Source organism: Bicyclus anynana, chromosome 15 (assembly GCF_947172395.1).
Source record: "Bicyclus anynana chromosome 15, ilBicAnyn1.1, whole genome shotgun sequence".
NCBI lineage: Eukaryota > Metazoa > Arthropoda > Insecta > Lepidoptera > Nymphalidae > Bicyclus > Bicyclus anynana.
The window spans coordinates 1,184,352-1,207,374 of NC_069097.1; the positions used below are offsets into that span (position 1 = coordinate 1,184,352).

The 23,023-nt window shown below is 33.7% G+C and overlaps 1 protein-coding gene and 1 long non-coding RNA gene across 2 annotated transcripts in view; both read left to right on the forward strand.

The window, feature by feature from the left end:
* The window catches only part of LOC112043431 (protein embryonic gonad), a 158,271-nt gene that overhangs the window by 20,913 nt on the left and 114,335 nt on the right, over positions 1 to 23,023 (forward strand). The window lies entirely within an intron of this gene.
* Positions 4,384 to 6,032, forward strand: LOC128198771 (uncharacterized). Its single transcript, XR_008251473.1, has 2 exons — positions 4,384 to 4,847; positions 5,577 to 6,032. It is a non-coding gene; the product is annotated as an uncharacterized LOC128198771 (long non-coding RNA).

Sequence of the window (23,023 nt, forward strand, 5' to 3'; positions counted from 1 at the left end):
CTGTAATATAATTTAATATAACTCGTAGCTTACGAACCAACAGACAGTATCAAGTTAGCACCTACAATAAAGCTTAACATCTCCGAAACGATAGTAAAACTATTTTCTGGAATACTTAAAAATCAATTAAATAGCAAAGTACGTACGAGATCCTATTAACTATTCTATTGCTTGTACCTTACGCCATAACACTTGATAGGTAATTTTATTACGGAGGGCCTTTAAGACGCTTCCCACTTTATAGAGCACGTAAACATGTAAGCATGGAAATTAGCTACCATTTAACGACATATTAAAGTAAAATAAACCTAAATCGAGGTTAGACGCGGACTGTAAGGCCCCGCTGGTTATATGCCAGTACTTTATGGATTGGTGTGTGGTACAAATTACAAGATAAGTGCTTTCATACCGTACATCCTCGCTAAAGATGTTGTAATTTGTTAAAAACGCTGCTATCTGGTTATATTTTCTGTGCTGTTTCCACATAAGTTCGTTTCTCATTAGCACTTTTCTGGCATACGTAAAGATTCGTTGACAATTATTCAAAATGCTGCCAATTAAACTGCCAACATTTAGGAATATATCTATTTGTACAACTTATTTATTTAATCCGTAGCGTCATGGACTAACAACTGAAGTGATGAGATATTACCATATACATTACTGTATACATACTGACTACAAATACAAACATGCGAGTACACACGTCCAAAATGGCTCGGATAAAATGGCCTAAATCCAGAAGCTCAAACGCTGAAAAATAGAATTAAATAACATCCTAGAGGGTTTATAAAAGGTCCGCTTACCGTCTATCGCTTAAGCCGTACTCCATTTTGAATCTCCACTGGCTAACAGCTTATTGTTGCCGACAATTAGCTGACTCCTAATTAGTTTAAGCTACTGCAGCTGTAAGAGTAATGGATGCCTCGCGCCGCGCCAAGCTATGTCTCCTTTTAAGGCTCTATAGGATACATCGTATTCATACATTCATTTAGTTTTCTTTGGAGTTATTTCTATAGAATGGACTGACTTTTCGAAGTAGACTTTCTAGGTGGACATTATCTCGATATTACTAGAAAACTCTATAAAAACAATAGTAATTGTTCTATTAATATTATGCGAGAACGTTTGAAATTTTATTTTTAGGGTTCCTTTTCCAAAGGGTAAAACGTGACCGTATTATTAAGACTCTGCTGCCCGTCCGTCGGTCACCAGGCTGTATTCCATGAATCGTGTCTGTTAGACAGTAGAACATTTCATAGATAATATAATTATGTTACCGCTACAACATAATTACTAAAATATAGAATTAATATTTAAGGGTGCCCTACAACAATAGCTATATTTTTGCCCTTTTTGCTCTACATTGCTGCAACATGTTGCATTGTAGATGCTTGAAATATTCAAAGAATATTGAGTTATATTATTTACTTTTACAATAATTAATTAGATGAATATAAAAATTAAAAAATATTGGGAGGTTCCTTTAAAAACAAGGAGCCTCGCAAACAACAACATGATTTTTTGTACTGAACCCTTTATGCACAAATACGACTCGCACTTGGCCGGTATTTTAATTACCTTAATGTTTTACAAATGAACACAGGCGCCGGCTCGCCCTACTAGTGGCACGCGTATAAAATACTAATAAAGTACTACATTTGTTCATTCGCTGTATGTAATTAAGAGTGCTCCACGACTATGTTGAGACAATGGACGAGGACTTGTATTTTACTAGACGTTGCGTGTTCTATGTACAATAACTTCTTGGAGAGTGCTTTATCCAAAAACAATTTTTTTTAAAGACAATTTGAATTTTTATTGAGTAATCCAATATTTGTATTCTAGACTGTATTAAGATTGAATATGACAATAGTCCTAGGGGCAGGTATTGAATGCCATTTCATCGTAAACATACCCGTAACCCCGTACCCTGTGGATGCTTATGATTGCCATACTTTTATTTGGGATAGGATTATATAACAATCGATATTTTTACAAAATAAACTAAAAAAATTCAAATTTCTTCTGGATAAAATTAATACATTGAATTTAAATTCAAAATACTATCAATAACTGCATAGACCGACAGTTATTATTTGTGTTATTCTTGTTTATGTTTCCGTAAATTAAGAATACTAAATATACAGACACTCAGTTTCAATTATTTTATTAAATGTATTGATCTAAGTAATTGGTATTCAATATCGCATACCATAAAATAACCGCATTTTTTGTTCGTCACGCGCCCTTGCTGGAAGCGACTAGGCGCCAACGAATGAACTCTGATATGCTCTCACATCTATCAATCTTCTGTCGTAATATTTTAATGATGCAACTATACGGAAAATAAAATCTGTATTGTTAATTATAGTGTTTTCGTTCGAGCTCCTAATAGCATGTTGCAGAAGTATCGCTGAGAAAGTCACCTTCTCTTGTACTATCGGGGTTAGGACATCGATGTCTGAGTGCAATAAGTCACTAGCACCTTGCAGATGTGATAGACGTCTTCTAAACTTGATAGACGTTTTTTTGACCATGACAGTCCATTTTAACGGCCTAAGGACAACCCTCCCTCGTAATAAGTGAGGGAAAATGAAGCTTAGACCCGTGCGGGTTGGCAGACTTAAAATGATAATGATAAAACTTAATAAAATTAACAAATGTTATTAATGACACAGACCGGCGGAATCACGACCTCTCCAAGGCACAGAGGATCTCCAAGCACCAAAATTTACTGTCTCTGAATTTCCACTTCGTGGTTCAGTTTTACAATTGGACGAAGATGATTTGAAATGATAGTTAGAAGTAACGTCTACAAATATAACTAGAGTAAGCGCTATGGTACGTTGGTTCTACATCATCAGTATGTTAGCTGATGGCGTCCGTCGTCCACTGCTGGACTAGGCTTTTTATAGGAAATTCGAAACACAAAGGCATCCAGCGGCTCCCTGTGACAAGTTTCATTCCATCAGTCCACTTGGTGAGAGATTAATACACAACGCTTTCAGATGTAGGACCATTCTTACACCTTGGGATCCCAACGTTCTTCGGTTCTTCAAATTGCAAGCCCCGATCGCTATGCGACTCGTTGAACTGTGTCAGTAAGTTTGGATCTTCTGCGAATTATTTCTAATTCGATCAAGCTCACACTCTATAAACCGCTGAGTGAATCTGAGCCTTCTTATGCGGTCCATAGTTAGCGACCAAGTGAGACAATCAAGCGATCGTCAGAAATTTGGTCGCTAGTTATAGTTGGGATAGTTAGCGACCAACTCACGTTCGTCCACCGTTTACCTAATAGACCTATGTAATCACATCAATTGTCACACAAGTTTGAGATAAGAACATCTCGCATTATCTCGTTTCACCAGGCGCATATTTGTCGTGATAAATGGATGCAAAGTGATGTTTAATGTTAGAACACAGCGCGACACGGGACTCTCCGCATGCCGGCGAGTAATTTACTGGCGTACTGGTAATAGCCGCCATTAGTTGCGCTTTATTTATGTGTGTTTTATCGGGAGACCTGGTGACAGCGGCTATCTTCATCATCAGGTATAATTACTCTCTCACTTCCGGGCGTAGGGCTTTTTTGTGTAATTACTGTAACAAACCATACTTGTCATCGGCACGCGTAAAGGGGGTTCAGTGGCTGTGTACTGCAGGCGACTTGTTTATACTATAATAATTGTCCTTTGGTTCCGTACCGCAAAAGGAAAAATGGAAACCTTTTATGGTGACTTTTGCTCTCCGTCTGTCTCTCAATATTCTAGTAACAAGTTGAAATGGAGGTATCAAATTGAAATTTAAACCACAAACTCAGGCCTACGGTCCCATGAAGTTGTGAAAAAAATTAATTCTTAAGTTTACATAAAGTTACGGCCATTTTATTCCCGACACTTTAATTTTAAGTTTTCAACTTTACTTACCACTATTAAATCATGCTATAACTTGAAGTCCTAAAGTACTAACTTAGCCTAATTTAAATAAGTGAATTTTGAATTTTTTGAAGTCCTCAAAAACCGCATATGTCGACATTCTCAAGGAAACCAAAACTCAATAGGTGCTTCCCCGTGACTGAAAATTATGAAATTTGGCAAATAACATCGCTCTAGACCACAATAACAAGAAATATGATTTAATTACTGGCGGACGCCTGCTGCGACTTCGTCCGCGCGGATTTTAGTTTTTCACAAATCCCTCGGGAACCATGGATTTTTCCGGGATAAAAGTAGCGTATGTGTTAATCCAGAATAAAAACTATTTCCTTTCAAAATTTCAGCGTAATCGGTTTGCAAGCCGCAACGTAAAGGAGGAACAAACATACCCACATACACAAACTTTTGCCTTTTTAGTATTAGTGTAACTAAATCAGTAAGAGAAGTAACGGTGGAATTCATAGTCGTAGTAGGGGGCCCCTAAGGGGATTATTCAGCCGCTATGTGTCGAATTCAACCCCTACGCGTTTCATAGACAAAAGAAATCCCTCATTTGACAGGAGCTGGCGGCTGACTGCTGAATTACCGATATTTGTCAGCCAAACCATCCCCTGACATTTTTTTTTGTTGTTATTTGTGATTTATTTATTAGAAAGTGGACGTTCGGATCGTTATATGTGAAGTTATAAACAGCGAGTTATATCAGTGCCCAAGATATATATTCGCAATTGCGTAAACCCAGTATAATACTATGGCGATATGGAATGTACGAAAGATTCTCATATTAGGCATAATATGCCTCTGTTTGATGAAGAATGAACACAGAAGACCAAGAGAGGAATACCAATACCGCTAGTATTATACATTCTAGCAGCACTTCGATTCTATGAAACGGGATGTTATCAGGTACGTACCTACCTTTGTTCATTATCAATAATTTTTTGTTCATGAAGACGCCGCGCGGTTTCACCCTGTGTGGTTCCCATTTCCGTAAGAATATGGGGATAAAATATAGCCTATAGAGCTCGGGAATAGTGTAGCTTCCCAACAGTGAAAGAATTTTTTAAATTGGTTCAGTAGTTCCAGAGCCTATTCAAATCATACAAACAAACAAATCTTTCCTGTTTCTATTATTAGTAAAGATAAATTAGGAGTAGATATAAAACCAATTAGCCCAGTGGGTATGACCTCTGCCTTTTATTATGATGGTGTAGGTTCCCAACAGTGATAGAATCTTTCAAATCAGTTCAGTAGTTACAGATCCTATTCAAAACAAACAAACAATTTTTTCCTGTTTACAAACAAACAAATTTTTGTTGTCTGAAACATGCACCTCCAAATTATTTCAGTTATGTGCATTTTATGAATTTAAATGTATATTACATGTCTCATACGGTGAAGGAAAAACATTGTCTCTACATGTGTGAAGTCTGCCAATTCACATTGGGCCAGCGTGGTGGACCTTATCCCTCTCATTCTGAGAGGAGACTCATGCTTAACATGCTCATGATGAAGAATTTAATTAGTTTGTTTGTTTGTAATCAAACCTATATAAATGTTAGGTATACCTATCTAGTTTTGATTTAGGAAATATATAACCTACATAAATGTAACTAACATAATGTTTATTTTCAGACTGTAGGTGCAGTCCATCAAGCATTCTATGAAATAACAGAAATGCCAAAAGTCAAGCTGTATTGATGTCACACATAGGTATACATATAAACAACCCCGGAGGACCCTATGCACAGATTTAAAGAAACCGGCTATCATGGCAGGGAATAGCAGTGATGAGCTCTGAGAATACTGTTTTACCAAGAATACTGAGAATACTTTGGTCCTTGAAAATCTCAGTTTTCAGATCACAGTAATTGGAAGACCCTCATACCTTGAAAAGTCAGCAGCATTTAATATTGAAGTAGTAGGAGTGAGTGCAGTGTATTGTAAGGTGGTCACTCACTCTGAAGTCCATAACAATAGAAAATATATACAAATCTTAATTGAATGAATGATGGAAAATAAAAATTTATTGATTCACATCTTTAATAAAGATAATTATTAAATGTTTACTTCTGCATTTTTCATTTAAGTCTGGCCCTATAAAAATATACAATAATAACAATAAGTTATACGTAAATTATGTATTTATTGTTGTTATTAATTAAACTTTGTATCAAAAGGATATAGGTTTGATTTTAGAATTGCAATAAGTACTGAGTGGTTCAATATTATCAGCCCATTACCGGGTCAAGCCTACCTCCTAAATATAATAATATTATGTGATCTAAAGCTTTGTGAAATGCAATTTTACCACTATTCCTAAGGATAAGCTACACTTATATTTATTTACTGCACTTACTATAAATTGTAAGAAAATACAGCATAATAGTACCTACTTATAATTATTTCAGGTAATTATAGGTGGTTTTGAGTAAAATAAACAAATTTCCTCTTACAATAATTTTTTTATTTCAAGTAGGATTCCACATTACAAAAGTATGAAATATCAAACTACTTATATAGTAAATAGTATGCTTGGGATTTCTCTGCGTGATCGTATCACATATGAGGAGATCCGCAGACAAACTAAAGTCACTGACATAGGTAGCACAGCGAGTCGTGAAGCTGAAGTGGCAATGGGCAGGCCACATAGTTCGAAGAGCCGATGAAATCGCAGTGTTGGTCGACCCCCACTAGGTGGACCGAGGGCATCAAGCGGGTTGCAGGGAGCCGCTGGACGCTGGCGGCTCGAGACCGTTGTGTTTGAAAGTCCATGCAAGACGGCTATGTCCAGCAGTGGACGTCCATCGGCTGATAATTTTGTATATGATCATGTTCGTCCACATAACTTCAATATTTTTCTAACAACTCCTTCTTGTGAAAAAGAAACTTTTTGATAAAATTGATCTATTGTACACTTGAACGAATTAAATTTTACTATGATAAATAAAAACAAAAAGTAAATGAAAATATTAGAAACTCAATTATTTTGTAAAATGTCAAAGAATTAACAAAATACGTCTCTCTGTGGTTGTGTCACAGAATTTTCAAAGATCTAATGTAAAATCATAGACAACATTTGCTTGAAACTCCAGTCACCTAGGGGCTCTCCAGTAGTTTGTTTATGAAATGCAATGAAGGATGATTCAATAGTCAGCCCCTGGGTGAATACTGAATATTGGTTTGTGGGGGATTGTTCACTTCACGACTATGAATTCCAGGGTAAGAAATCTAATAAATATAGTTAAATGGGCTTCTCTTGTTTTACATTTTTTGTTAAATTAGATAATAAACTGTACCTATAAATAGAAATAGTTTCTATTCGTCTATCTAAGAAAGAAAATGCGATCTCGGTTCACGCTTAACTGACCTACGTGAAGTATGGGAGCTAACTGTAAAGTCGGGTCACCAACGACCTCGGGTTTCGTAAACCTGTTGCTAATTACGACTGCAGCCTTAATGAAGATCCTCTAGTCGCGTACTTTCTAATGCGAGCCAATTGTTGTCTATCTACTTATTTATTACTAGCAGGCGCTACGGTTACAACCGCGTAGTTCCCGTTCCCGTAAGAATACGGGGATAAATATAGCCTATAGCACGCGGGGATAGCGTAGCTTCATAGCAGTAAAAAAGAAATTCAAATCGGTTTAGTAGTTTCGGAGTCTATTCAATGCAAACAAACAAACAATCAAAACTTTCCTCTATAAAATATTAGTAAAGTATTAATAGTTGTTCGTTACTTTAGGTATAACTTAAAAACAGTTTTTTTATTTTATTTAATACTAGCAAACGCCCGCAACTTCGTCCGCATGGAATTCAGTTTTTCACAAATCGCACAGGAACCATGGATTTTTCCGGGATGAAAAGTAGCCTATGTGTTAATCCAGAGTGAAATCTATTTCCATTCCAAATTTCAGCACAATCGCTTTAGTAACCGCAGCGTAAAGGGGGAACAAACATATACACAAACTTTCGTCTTTATGATATTAGTGTTATAGAGGAAGTCATAGAACAACATTACAGGCTAGTTTCCCGCGGAACTATATTGAACAACATTATAGGCTAGTTTTATATCGTTCCCGCGGGATTTGTGAAAAACTAAATTTCACACGGACGAAGACGCGGGTGTCTATATACCAGTTTGAAATAAAATGTCAAACAATAGGTATCATAAGGTTGAATTAATGATATCCGGCTACTTAAAAATAGTTCGCTGGTAATACATTAATAACAATAAAGATTAATTGATAACGATTCTGTAGTATGTATTGAGATTTTATTACGTTTTTAAGTAAATAACATGTAGAGCGTTCCTCACTCGGATATTATATATTAAGATGGAAGAATTTTTATTTTATGGCAAAGCTAGATTTATTTTGATAAGATTTCGATTGTTAGATTATTGAAACTTTATATAAGTAATAAAATTTAATGTGAATTGTTGTATTTTTAGAAATGTATGTCATATTTTTTTTATAGCGGACGTCGGCGACTGATTTTTCATTTATTCATTTAAGTTACATTTTCATTATAATATTTAAAACATGTCATAGATAAAATGTCATAATTATTACAAATGGAACCCTGTGAGGATGTTGTAACTACAAAGGAAAACTTAACTTAACTTAACATAAGATAAGTAGAGAGGCGGATATATTGTTTTTCGGTTAAAAAGTCATTAATTTTGTAATATACTTTTTCAAGCACAAAGTTTTTTAATGTTAATAAAAACTCATTTATTTTTTCGCTATCTCTTCGAGGTTAACAATGCTATCTAAGTTTTTTTTATAAAAAATATATGAAATAAATTCTTTACGTAAATCTTCGATTCCACGATGATAATTTGCATATTAATTTTTAAAAATACAAAATGAACGTAATATAATGATATTATATTTTATAACTTTAAACATCAGCAATTATAACAAATGAGATAATAATATAATAGAATCAGTCTTCTATAACTATTCTAGTGCTTAATAAGTCTTTTCAGTTTTCAAAATAGCAATTATGATTACCTATTGAACTTGAATAAACATTTTACCAATAAAATGTAATAGTATTAAGAATTTGAGTTGTTATAATGTCAACAGCAGCTCAAAAATAAGATTATCTTCTAACAAAATATTTAACTAAGTGTTCATTATTATCATTATAGTTCTTAGTAGAGGAACAATTACACAGAAAATAAGTTCTAAGCATTCCATAGAAGTCTCTGATTCAGCATAAAGTTAATGCTCACTAACATAAACATTCTAGACCAATTTGTTTATAGAAAAACAAATCGGGTTCAAGTGTATTAGTTTAAAGGATTAAAAATATACAAGTCATGTGCCAACATTTTAAAATCGATGTAAGTATGTTTTTGTTTATGCGTCGAAAATAACAAATAAAAAGAAGCAGATTTTCTAGTAATATTTCCGTTAATCTCTTGAAGTGTTCCAGAAATTAGCGAGAAATAACAGATATCAAAAATATACTTTCGTCGTTATGCAAAGACATATTTTTCGTGTTTAAAATATATATGTAGTTATAAATTTAAGAACTCGTAACTGCCTAGATCTAGAACTAAGAATAGTTTGCTTAAAAAAGAGAGATGGGAATATGATTTATTAATTAGTGTTGTTTGTCATTCTATTGATTTTTGAACATACATTTTAACTTTTGTTATATTATTAATTGACATAGCTCAACAAGTCACAAAGCTGAAGTGGAACTGTAGAAAGCGCAGTGTTGGTCGAACCCCTGCCAGGTGGACTGGCGATATCAAGCGAGTCGCAGGGATTCGCTGGATGCAGGCGGCACAGGATCGTGATGTTTGGAAGTCCCTACCAAAGGCCTATGTCCTGCAGTGGACGTCCACCAGCTGTTATACTTATTATATCCATAGTATATCTCTAACGTTTAACATAGTAATGTGATACGAGTATAATATAAATAATGCTAATAATAATGTTAAACTTCTTCTGACGCGAATATAAATTAGTGAATCGCATTATAATCAAAATTAGAGCGACTTCGAAGGACGAATTTGTAATTCATAATAAAATAAATAAAAATAAAAAGCCTTTTATTTCGCACATAAGTAAGCCCATATACATAGTGTTAATAAAATTTATAAAAATAAATTACAATTTTTAAATTTTTGTAAGTACAAACTTGAGTTTGGGTAAAATAACTACTTTTAATTCTTACTCTAACGAATTTGTAAATTTGAAATTCATACTCTAACGCTATTCTATAACGATATATTTATAATTCGACAGTGTGAGTTTACTCTGTCTAACGCAATACTGTAAATAGAGATACAAATGAATTCGAAAGTCTGTCAATTTGTAAGTTTGACATTTTCACGCCAAAATATGAATTTTTTAATGTAATACTTGTATTACAAAATAGTAAATTTTGGACAAAATCAATAAATAATTAAAAGACCAAAGACTCAAGTGGACAGTGTGTTAATTTAAATGCCAATATTTTTTTTGAATCGTTCTTCACGCTTACCTCTAGAACTACTTACTAAACTACTCGAATTTGGAAATAGTATTATCACATACGAGTAAATAGATGTACCAACTTACCAATATACTCAAACGTAACGAAAACGGTAGATAAATAAAATGTTCTTTGGAATGAATAGACTATAAGCATAATTTTTTAACCCATTAAAATATTTTGCTCGAAAACTTGATCAAAATGTCTATCTAATATCAATAAGGAATCTGTATCAACCTTTAAAATTATTACATCGTAGCCGGCAAAGGTCACATTGTTCTAATTCTAATTTGATTATATGTATAAAAAACTGAAGCCATCATCATCTATTTCTAATATTTAATTACACAAAATGGGCTAGAGTGGTCACCTATCTGTATTGGAGACGGAATTTTCCATTTTGTACAACTTGTTCGTATAGAGCCTACTCTCGTTAAAGACCTTATGCACGCCACTGGTTTAGTCTAAACTTAATCTATAAGGATAGTATTAGGATAAATACTCTTGTTTGTTGTTTTCTATTGGACCGTACTATACTTTATACCACTATTTGGTATCACTTTATAATATGAGCTAGTTACCACCCTACTGACAAAGACGTACCGCCAAGCGATTTAGCGTTCCGGTACGATTTCGTGTAGAAACTGAAAGGAGTGTGGATTTCATCCTACTCCTAACAAGTTAGCACGATTCCATCTTACCATCTTCATCACTTACCATCAAGTGAAATTGTAATCAAGGACTAAGTTGTAAACAATAAAAAAAAAATGAGCAGAATACTATTTTAACTATCAGCGGTGAAAAAGTTACTAATGTTAAATTATAATTTTCTATATTATACATATTTATAAAATGATTTTTATAATTTTAATTTAATCTTGTCGATCAGTCAATCGTTTTTATTCTAATGTTGTAATGTTCTCGTTTTAGTTCAGAATAAGGTGGATGTATTTAGGATGACTCATCGATGAAGCATTTTATACACTTGCGATTAATTTGTCGCGTTGAAATTTATAGTTTACATTGGTAGGTATTATGAATAATAAGCAGCCGCTTTAATTCTTTTTTTGTTATTTACAACGGAATTAAAAAAAAAACAACTAACTCTTCGGTAAGAGATCATCCTATAAAGATTTAGCAAAGACTTATCGTAATGTAATGTTAAGTTTTATTACGTTTAGTAGTTTTCTTTCCTTTTTTTGATATATTTGATTTTGATTATAATCAAATTCAGATTGTAAATGTCACAAACTTTACTTTTTATAAAATATATAAATATATTTTTTTTTAAAGAATATTTGCCATATTTTTTATAATATGACCAATACTCCCATTCCCCTCCAACTGCTACTCCGACTGTGCTAGGAGTGGGTACAACAATAGACCAACGGGGTGAGGATTGTACCACCACCCCTCCGTGATGAATCCAACCTAACCTAATATTAGTGTAGGTAAAGCGGTAAATCAATCGCAAGTGTGCGTTCTATATTTTATTAAATAGTAATATTATGCTAAACGTCTTAATATTTATTGATTTAACTTAATAAGAATTGTATACAGTTGGAGAAACAGGTTTATAATATTAATAAAAAAATGTACGATGAAAGTAATTTATTAGCGACCAAAAATAATAAAATAAAGCTGACTTTTAAACTAGGAAATAATGGTAATGAAAAATCTACATCTAAAATCTAACTATGACAGCGCCTTATACAAATGACAATATGACCGCCATTACCAAATGATAATGAGCGCCAATAAGACTTCTTTTATGAAAAGGACTTTACGTGTGTCTAGCTGGGCAGTGTGAATAGACGTAGACGGTGTCTGTGGGTGTCTGCCACTCTACTTGTCTGTGACATACATACATGCGTATACAGACGCACAGTGTCTGTAGATATAAACGTTCCTTTACTGTACATGATAAATATGTTTTATGTGCCTTTACACCACGCGTCCACCCGGCTCACCAAACCGCCTTCGAACACGAGTTTCATTGAAGGCCTCGCGAGTTCCATTACTATATAAACATACCAATAGTTAGAACATTGCAATAACACAAGTAAATCACGTCAGTTTTATCCAGAGCAACGACCATAACGTGATATCAACTGACTTGAATATTTCAATTTGTTCGTCTACCCACAATAAGTGAATCAGACATATTATACAACAGAACTCGCTGACTCGGGCTTTGAAAACCTAATGCTGTGGTGCCATATCGTAAAAAACCTAAAGGTATTATAGATTTTGTACTTAATTATTAGAAATGATGACGGTAGTTTTAAAAATTTGTATCACACGGACATTTAACGATTCGTAAGATAATTTTTATGGTCAAAATACATATGCATTAGAGGGGCCATAACAAACTGTATCAGGCTAATTTTTATGTAAATTCGTATACTTAATCTATTTGTGTCAAGTGGCGTGAAACGAGAGTATTTTGACCACGGGTGGTCATTGATATATTTATTGAGAAATTATAATTAAATGTGAAAACCTATTAGTGAAATATATTAATTCTGATATGACTCAAAAAATACGGGCGAGAAAATTAATATATAATTTTGATATATATTTTGATAAGTGTTATTAGTTGGTTTGATTAACATAATCACGGTATCGGTGGGCTGCGAACGAGTTTTTTTTGGAGTTCGAATGAATATTTTCTTTTTTATCTTGATTGCTATATGTTTAGTGGTTTTGCCATATCTTGTGATGTTATTACTATAGATATTGCATATTATGTTATATTAATATAAACATTTGTGATTAACAAGTAATGACTTTTGTATTTGAAGTAACTTTTTTTTATACTTTTACTTATTTTGTAGATAACTACTACTGGTAATACGGTACTAGATTTTTTATACATTATTGATGATAGATTACGAGCTTGCCTACTTAACTAGTTAAATAGTATTACTGTATTTTAACTTAAACTTATATTATAGTAACTCACCCTGTAAACGTTGTTCAGTCATTTCAATCTTCATAGAAAAGAACCTAATAAAATTGCGATAAAAAATGAAGGAAGCGAAATAGATTTAGGTAGGAAATACTTTGCGACATATACCTACCATGAAACACTACCAAATATCCAACTCCAGGCTGGTAGTAAAATATTCTTGAAGAAAATTGAATTTTTCTTAAAGAAAAATGTTCAAAATTTCATAGCCTAACTCAAGCATCGAACCCAGAACCTCATGATATGTAGCCACATAGCCTTGCGACTGGACCAAAGAGGCATTATTACATTAAATGCACCGCAACCAAAATAACTTGTCAATTGTCACCCCAAAAATAAGTTCCCATAAAAACACGCATAATCTGCACATACATCAAGGGCATTGTCTCTAAAAATTTATTACTAAACCAGTTTATAAGAATACCTACTTTAAAAAAAACATCATAAAACGATTGACTTCTGGTATGTACCATTGTTTTGTTCGAGTGGCGAAAATAATGTATTCAAATACACTCCCAACCCTTGGACTAGAAGTGTATCAATTTGAAGTGTACTGATTTTTTGTATTGCATTGTGGATACCGGTTTGTTTGTATGCTTCCTTATAAATAATTTTGTTGATTTTTTGTAGTTATTGTGTCTTTATAATGGAGGGTAATCGCCTGAAATGAGAGCGGGGTCGAAAGGACCCTTTTGGTTACGATGTAAACGTTTTAGATGAGATATACTGATTACTTTAGCTTTGTTTAGTGCCACATTGGTTTAGTAGTTATCATTTGACTTCGAGTCACGTGGTTCTAAGTTCGAGTCCTGGGTTGGGCTATGAAATATTAAACTTTTACTTTCTTCAGAGAAATTCTGTAAACATTTTCAGTCATAATTTTCACACAGGAAAACCCCCGCGCTTTAGATTTTTACGCATTAAGCCGGTCCCATTATCTATATTTTTTTAGTTTAATCTTTTACAACACATAAAAAATTTTGGGTACAACACAGTTTTTTATTCGCAATTTTAATGATCTGAATATTTGACGTTTGACAAAACAACAATGACATGACAAAAATTTGTTCTATTTGGATTTATTGAAAACTACACATAACATGCATGACCAAGCTTCGTGCCACAATTCCAATAATATCTTTTGACTGGTTCACTTCTTTTCAATATTTATTATTGTAGTTTTCTGATGCATTTGAATGGCGTTTGACATCTATAATTGCTTTTATTCCGTAAAAAATTAGACATGATCAAATTTTTTTGGTTGTCATATTCGTTTTGAGTAGTCAGGATTTTTTTTTGTTAGTAGTGAGTGTAATTGGAAGAGTACTGTTTTTTTGGAAGTTTATTGAAACAGTACCCTGACCTGACCCCCAGTCTATTCTCTCGAGAAGGGCTGACTAGTCGGTAAAGACTCACAGAGCAATGCAACCTACGATACGTAGAAATCCCACATTATCATTAACAGTATTATTATTAACTTGTCTGTCAGGGGATTGAGCATCTCTTGAGGAAAAGAGAACCAGATAGGGGCTATGCAAAAAAGAAGTATGTACCTGTATGGTAAATAGGATTGCCAATAGGAGCCGTGATAGCCCAGTGGATATGACCCCTTCTTCCGATTCCGGAGGGTGTGGGTTCGAATCCGGTCCGGGGCATGCACCTCCAACTTTTCAGTTGTATGCATTTTAAGAAATAAGATATCACGTGTCTCAAACGGTGAAGGAAAACATCGTGAGGAAACCTGCATAGCAGAGAATTCTCTTAATTCTATGCGTGTGTTAGCCAGCGTAGTGGACTATTGGCCTAACCACTTTCATTCTGAGGAGAGACTCGAGCTCAGCAGTGAGCCGAATATGTGTTGATAACGAAATAGGAGTGCAATCTTCTTTCTTAGACTGCATGGTCACTTTACACCAAGAGTGAGATCACAACCAAGTTTATAATTATCAATAAATAAAAACAAATGTGGTATGCTGTGTTGGTATTCAATGGACATTTATATAAATGTGTAGCTATTATGAAACCGTGCCATCAAATGGACAAAATGCCATAGCATAATGAACATAATTAACCTTATGGCTTGCATAATTAAATTTGATTTGTATATCGATTACATTATTTCGGTACATTACGCTGGTAAACAATTTAAGTTTACGGTTAAGTAAAAGCGAAAGTAAGAACTAGTATTAAATCAGAGTTGCTCTTGTTCGACCTTTTCCCACATATAAAACCGAAATTATAGGTTATTAGCGTACTTAGAAGCCGATTAGTGTTTAGTGGTGTGTTCTACACTGTGCTAAATTTGGATCGTGTTCAATTTCATTTTCACTTTTGCGATATTACGCAAGAGATAACTATACAGATTTTATAAAAAGATAGATTTTTGTTTGTTTGTTCGTAGCAAATAGGCTCCGAAACCATTGGAAAAATTAAATTAAATTTCTTTACCACTAGAAAACCACGTTATCTGTCATAAACCATTTATTTTATCTTCATATTCTGACGTAAATTCTTTCAACTACATTATCAACAAGTAATTTATAGAAACATAGAGGAATAAATAATTATGAATAAAATAAATGCCAATAAATCGGTGAGCAATGATAATAATTCGTAATTTTGTTATCATCTACGAAAAACCAATGTTTGAATTGAACATGTTTCTACATTTTTTCTGTGTTAAATTATATTCAATAGTCAATAAGGAGATCAACTTAATTTCTCCAATTCCTATATTTTTCAAACGAATAGCTTATGCACTTCACGGTTTTGATATATTTGCTATGATATGTATGATTTTCAGTCGAAAATCAATATTAAGCCTCGATCGGTCCACGATAAAATAGTTGGGCTCTACACTGGTAGGTCGATTCGAACCAGCCTGTTAGACTATTATCTTACCCACTCTCACTAACATAGTCTTAAGACTATTTTGAGGCAAAAATTAATATTAGTATTAATGCCCAAAGTACCAAGTGAAATAAACCGTTTGATTTGATCCGAACGATAATAACATTAAAGAATCGATCGCCACACGTTTATGGCTTCTTAATGAGGAATAACATTCTAAACGGGCTTTAATGTTGGATGAAAATTAAATAATCACGATCGGAATATTCTATTATTTTTATTAACAATAAAGCGGGGATTGACCATACGTTTTCGTTTTGTTTATTCAATAGCTACCAGCTCCTGTAGCCAAGTAGTAAGCGTTGGCGATCGTAAAAAGAGAATCGACATGCCACTTGGCTACAGGGCTGATCAATCGACGCTAACAATTCCTAGCTCGGGGTACTATGTGTATTCTGTAGCTCAATTATTTAGCATTTTAATTTTACGACGACCTCTTGGACCACTCGGTAATGCTTTGGTTTCCAATTTAAAGGACCTAGGTTTTTATTTCCCAGCCTACGTTGGGAGCCTACTTTTATTTATACATCTATAGTTATATTATAGAGAGGTAAGTTTGTGGTATTTTAGGAGAAAACTTTGGATTTACTGTGCTGATTATGAAAAATCTTCTACCACTAGAAAGCCATGTTTTCGTGAGTTTTATAGGCTATTTTATCTCCATATTCTCTCGAGAACGGGAAGTACGCGGTTAAAATTGCTGGGCTTGTGCAATAAAAAAAATAAATAACACACATCTTTTAACATTTATCATAAATAATATCTGCGCCGCTAAAATAAAAATCCAACGCAAAGCGAAAGAGACATAACCATTAATCCTTGCGAATATATTTGGGTACACTCGATGTGTATCACTTTTTGTCCCCGTTTTGTCCCCACAACAATGGGGACAAAACGGGGACACTCTCATTGTGTTGCGTCACAAGTTTACCAACAGTGCTGTGCCACATGATTAATTTTACAAGTACCGCTTACACTACCCTCATTGTGTGTGTGTTTTGTCATTATCAATAGCTTTATACTCGTACACATAATAATGTAAAAAGTTGTCTACTATGTGATACCTATAACAAAGTAAAAATTTGACTCATATCCAGTTCAAATTGTATACAAAATGAGCAGTTGTTGCAGTTTTTGACTATAAAATAACTGCTTGCAATTTCGTTAAATATTTGCTTATATGTCGCTTCTAATAATATCAGTTATTACTTTCATTAGATATCGCATTCCATTTAGCCTTTTTTTATTTAATGCAATGGCTGGTACATATCAAATTCATGATTTACCTATAGAAACACTTTTTTTAATTCTATACATGTTAGCCCTTAACTACAATCTCACCTGATGATAAGTGATATGCATTCTAAGATGGAAGCGGGCTAACTTGTTAGGAGTAGGATGAAAATTCACATTCCTTCGTTTTCTACACGACATCGTACCGGAACACCAAATCGCTTGGCGGTACGTCTTTGCCGGTAGGGTGGTAACTAGCCACGGCCGAAGCCTCCCACCAGCCAGACTTGGACCAATTAAAAAAACCTCAATCTACCCAGCCGGGGATCAAATCCAGGACCTCCGTCCATGGTATACCTATAACTTTTGTATTGGAATGTAATTGCCTATTTTTTTTCGAACCTGCGATGCGATTGCCTATTTTTTTTCGAACCTGCTCCGAATATTATTTCACTTCATTCAAGCTTCATCTAATACAACATCTCTCACTGGTCACACAAATTGATATAATTATTGTGTACCAAAAAACTTACGAATCAGTAGATTTAGAAAAATAACTGTGACAGACGGATACGCGAGTGATACAATAAAATTCAGATATCAGAAGACTGTGCCATAGTGTGTAGGTACTCATAACTATACTAATATTATAAAGCTGAAGAGTTTGTTTGTTTGTTTGTTTGAACGCGCTAATCTTGGGAATTGGTCCGATTTGAAAAATTCTTTCAGTATTAGTTTGCCTATTTATCAATGAAGGCTATTAAGGTTTTATATATTATCCTGGTATTCCTACGAGGACGGTAACCACGCGGGTAAAACCACGTGTCGTCAGCTAGTAATGTAGATAAACGAGAATGACGTATTAAGAAAAGTAAAGCTACTTCTAGGTTACTTGAGTCAGTGTTTCGGTAGTGGGCGCAGCCGTGAGAAAATAAATGTTCTACATTCATATTGCATATAAAATGGAAGAAATGTCGCCGTTTCGCTCCATTGCATAGTTCCTTTCAGTTCTGTTTATAGTCATGTATATTAAATTAGAGATTAGTTTATAAATAAGGAGCGATATTATGGCCACATTTCCTCTTATGCTCCAGATAGGGCCATAAAAACATTATAAGAATATTTTAAGTAACATAGTTGTAATACGGGCTCTAATAGTCACATAACTTATTAAAAGTTATAATAAGAACGCCAAACTTTATATAACGTGAGAAAAGTTCTAGCTACATTTAATTTTTTGCTCATTATATATTGTATATAACCACAGAATTAAAGTAACTAGATAATTTAGTAATTTTAATTGAAATAAACAATTAATTTGCTAAGTATATTTTGTTAATGTAATGAACTTCTATAATGACATCTGCTACTGTTTAAGATTTCCAAATTTACACCAAAATGGTTTTCTACTGGCAAATATCTCTATCATCGGTCAATCTCTTCAAAATACGCCAACGACGATGAAACAGTGAAATATACAACAATAAACAATAACCTCTTTTGTCAGAAACCTCACGCATAAATTGTAAAAAAAAATAGAGCACCAAGGTATCAAAGGCATCCGTATATATTTAAGCTTCCATTAAGGATGCTATCATTAGTCATTCTAAGGATTTACGCGTCAATTGCACAAAAACAGTTGACGCAAACAAATTGAATATTCCCACATAAGAAGGTGAAAATCCTAAAGCAAATATGATAATAAATGATCTTTAGCGCAATACAATTCAAGTATCTATTGCGATGAGAATAGATGTTAAAGTTGCTTGTTACTTTTTTGATATCGTTAGCGAAGAAAGCGTTAAAGCTAAAAATCAGAATGAGATTTCGTGTGATCTACTCAAAAGAATGGGCGATCCGTATGCGTTCTATGTGATTAATGATCTTACTCTTGAACTATCACCAAAACTGAAGGAAGCAGGACAATTGTCAGTATAATACAATCGTCTGATACAATGACGAGTTTTTAGCAGTTGGTTATCAAAAAATATTAACCCGTAGTTCCTTAAGGCGGTGCAATTGGGTCGAGATTAGGAGCGTTGCTGGAATTAAGGACACCATTGTTAAAATTGTTTTAGTGTTAATAAAAAGTTGACTAATGACTTCTGATCCGGGATCAAATATTCATGCATTTTTTTTTATAAGTTTGGCGACTCGTTTTGTTACACTTAACGCTTTTTACTTTAAGCATCTGTTTAATGATGTAACGACTGCCTTTGTGTGTTCCACTGTTATTGAATTTGTTTCTCTTCGTTTGCTTTAAAACGTTTCCAATGTTTGTTATAAGCTTTAATGATTTAACGACTGAAATAGAAAAGGTGCACGTTCAATTCTTATCAATTTTATAGTTCTATCTGTAGTTATCCCAACTACACCTATTATGCGGGTGTCTTCAAGTCAAGAGTTGATTTTAGGTAAGCGCAATCCACCGTAGACTGTATCTTTGCTTTACATTCAGGCATGGAGCGCAGACAAGCGTTAGATTATATAAAGCATAAACCGGCATAATCAACATATCTTTCTCGTTGAATAAGTTAACTGTAATGATACATATGAATCGAAGATTTTCCATCATCGTCATCATTATATCAGCCGATGGACGTTCACTGCAGGACATAGGCCTTTTGTAGGGACTTTCAAACATCACAAGCCGGAGCCCATTGCATCCACCGAATCCCTGCGCTTGATGTCGTCAGTCTACCTTGTGGTGGGTCAACCAACATTGTACTTTCTAGTGTGGGTCGCCGTTCCAGCACTTTGGGACTCCAACGTTCTTCGGCTCTTCGAACTATGTACCCCACCCATTGTCACTTCAGCTTCGCGACTCCTAACATCAGTTTAATGACTAGTATAATTATTTTCCGTCATTTCATTATCATCTTTAAACCATCGATCTATTAAGGTATACATTATTAAATCGATTATTAAAATTGTTATATCGATATCATTGAATAGATAAAGTAAATCGATATTTACAGTCCTCTTTCTCGTAAATCAACCCTAATCTACATTGCGAGTAAATTGCAACTGGTCACTCTCATGTCCCAGTTACCACGGTCTTGAGGCATCTAAGTTCACTTGTAGATAAATAAACCAACCACACCTTTATTACTAGCGCCGTAGAGGTTATATTGGAAAGAAGTTTAATGGTACTTTCCTTTTATCTACTAACGAATACCGATGGTGCAAACATTAAAACTTTGTTGAGAGGAAATGACTACAAATTTTCAAGTGCATTTGTAGTGCCGTTGACAAGTTTGCACTTGGCTGCGATCTCTCCGATGTAAATAATGTTGAAATGAAATGATAATTTATTGATTTATAACGTTACATTCACTGATACAGCTGATGACATAGGCATACTGTTATTCCTAACTGGGAATCCTAAACTTCTATCGCTTTACTTACTAAAAAAAAACAATATATAATCAGTTAATGAATTGACTAGTGATTAATTGTTTTATTTTGCTATTATACCTGATGAAAAACAACGAATCTAATGTCAACCAGATCTGGAGCACCTTAACGAGATGTTTACTCAATGACGTTCAGTTAGGAATTTACGAGTTTTTTTGTCAGATATGGGTTAAGTTGTTGCTAAGATGCGTCGGTTTTTTACAGATAAATATTTTGTATTTTTTTATTTTATTCTCTACATGTTAGCCCTTGACTATACTCTCATCAGATGGTAACTGATGATGCAACCTAAGATGGAAGAGGGCTAACTTATTAGGAGAAGGAAGAAAATCTACACCCCTTTCGGTTTCTACACGACATCGTAACGAAACACTAAATCGTTTGGCTGTACATCTTTGTCGATAGAGTAACTAGCCGGCCTAGCCTCCCACCGGCCAAAAAAAAACAATTATCCACTATTCATTAAAAACATCCTCAAATTAATGCTTGCTAATATCAATCGAGTGTTAAACTCAAGCTATTACCCGTTATTTTTTTTTATACTTGAAATTAATACTTATGTAGCAATATAAAAAAAAACTTATCACAACTAGTAAGTGATCGCGTGCCATCAATTTCAACGAAATAAAAGCATGGACTTTTACCATTAAGATAATACTGTAGACTTAATCAATATTTTAATGTAATCGATCGATTTAACGCTTACCTTTATTCAGATTTTTATAAGAATTTTTATTACTTTTTACCATACGGTGTAGATAGGCGTATGTTTTAAACACAAATATATTCGATCGCTGGATTTACGACCGACGGCGACATTATATCGCACCCTCATTAAAAGATACATCCGAATTGATTCATCAAGTGAAGTGATGAAAGCATTTATTTTAGTAAGGGCGCGTTCACAATAGCCAGAAATATATGCAACTTTATCTAAAAAGATTTTGACTTTTTTCAGATCTAAGATTACTTTTATTTACTCTACTTGATACATATATAAGAATCTAATGTTTTATTTACCCTACTTGAAACTAATATTTACTTTTTAACACATACCCTCACTTGATTAATTTAAGTTGTTTCTTCGGGTTCGCGTGCGTTTTGTGGTATAATTAGTGTATATGTATATTTTAAGTTATAATTAGTGTATTTTATATTATGTGTGTTGTGTATGCTGTGTTTTTACATGTTGTTTATGAATTGCGAGCTCTAAATGCTGACGACGATTGCCGGTGTGCGGAAAAACTCAATCGATTATATGTCACACCGTTAAGTTATATTATTAAATAATAAAAAATGTATATTTATATTTAAATAAAAAAAAATATTTATATCAATAGAATATTACTGATCTTACTGATTTTAATAAATAGAAAATTAATTTTGGCTTATTTATTTACAGGTAAGCTTGGTCGTTTCGATCTTGACATATAATAATCAACCTTCACATAGTAAGTAATATTATAAGCATGAAAATACTACTAAATCAAATATGTCTGACATGATAAAGCGAATTTGTCTATTTATGAATGATATTTTTTTTTTATTATTTAATTCTAGCTGCAAATAGATATTCGGATTTATTTGTGTAAGGCAACTGAAACAAGGTAAACATGCAAGGATCAAAGTTGAAAATAGCGGTCACTGCCCACCCCTACCAGAATCTGGTGCAATATTATGTGTATTATGTATTTGTCTACTTTACTTAACACCTTAACATATTTACACATTACGCTTATGTTTTACCAGCGGACGCTCGAGACTTAACCGCGTGAAATTTAGTTTTTCAAAGTTCCCAGGACTTATCCGGATTTTTCTGGATTTTTCCGGAATGAAAGTAGTAGTGGTTAATCCAAAGTAAAGTCTATTTTTATTCCACTTATTTAAGCAAAATTGATTTATTAGTTGATCATTCAAAAAAAATCCATGCAAATTTTCGCATTTATAATATTAGTAGGACTATAAACGAAGTCAGGTTGTCATTTTCAGAGCAATGTTTTCTTTCATTTTATATAAAATACACTACGGATGAATGAACTACGGCGATAGGTAAAAA